Source organism: Anguilla rostrata, chromosome 19 (genome assembly GCF_018555375.3).
Source record: "Anguilla rostrata isolate EN2019 chromosome 19, ASM1855537v3, whole genome shotgun sequence".
Taxonomy (NCBI): Eukaryota; Metazoa; Chordata; class Actinopteri; order Anguilliformes; family Anguillidae; genus Anguilla; species Anguilla rostrata.
In genome coordinates, this window is record NC_057951.1 from 18,267 (window position 1) to 19,285 (window position 1,019).

The following is a 1,019-nucleotide window of genomic DNA, read 5'->3' on the forward strand; positions in this document are numbered from 1 at the left end:
TGTAATAACAGTACTTCAACTACGCTTCAGTTACGCGCGTAGTGCGCTCGCGGTCGATACGCGTGCGGTGGGTGCCCGGCTTTACTCGTCAGTTTCAAATTGCAGTTATCTTGAATTGTCATTCTGACTAGTAACATTGTAATTTCGCCCGATTCAAATGAGTTTGTCGATAACTGAAATGCAATTATGGATAGTGGAGCGAGGCTATTGAATGTTAGGAGGGCTTGCCATGACGGCAACTATTTAAACGGCTTTGGCTGCGACTTTCTTCGCTTACGGCCACACCACCCTGAAAACGCCTGATCTCGTCTGATCTTGGAAGCTAAGCAGGGTCGGGTCTGGTTAGTACTTGGATGGTAGACCGCCTGGGAATACCAGGTGCTGTAAGCTTTTACTTAAGTAATTACATATTTTTTTTTTTTTTTGCGTTGTCACAATAGGGGCGATCTCTCACACGATTTAAGCTGGAATACCCGAACTGTGCAAAGTAAAATAAAACATCAACGTGTCTTAGATATCCAGCCACAGTTCAAAGCTAATGGCGTCAGCACGCTTCGGTTTCTGTCAAAAGCGTTTTTCATTTTTGTTGTTTCAGAATGACAGAGAAGGGGGGTATTTCAGAAAACAGGCTTACCGAGTCGAGTCTGCTCTGTAACTGCGCTGAGTCAATACCAGGAAGAACTGTATCCACTTCAGTCCATGTTCCTGATTCGCGAGGGCTGCCGGGTTTTCCTCGGTACACTTATCCGGCTAATCCTGCGTCCTGATACGGGGCCCAGGAGTTCGCTTAACTGTGCATTTTTGCGTTCCCCATGCGTTCATTTGCGAATTACGTGTGTGCATACTCGATGAAAAAGAAGGAAGAACTAATGTTAATGGCCTCTCACCAGGGAATGCTGCGTAGGGGAATTCCGTTTACCACTCGCTCTGTCCTGTATGGATGCTTCTGAGAATGTGTAGGCTACTGCGAGGCACAGAGGGAAATATATATATATGTATATTTTTTTTTTTAAGTTGCA

General features: G+C 45.2%; 1 non-coding gene across 1 annotated transcript; it reads left to right on the plus strand.

The window, feature by feature from the left end:
- Positions 1 to 271: 271 nt before the first annotated feature.
- On the plus strand, positions 272 to 390 carry LOC135246150 (5S ribosomal RNA). The gene has a single exon (XR_010327516.1). It is a non-coding gene; the product is annotated as a 5S ribosomal RNA (ribosomal RNA).
- The last annotated feature ends 629 nt before the right edge of the window (positions 391 to 1,019 follow it).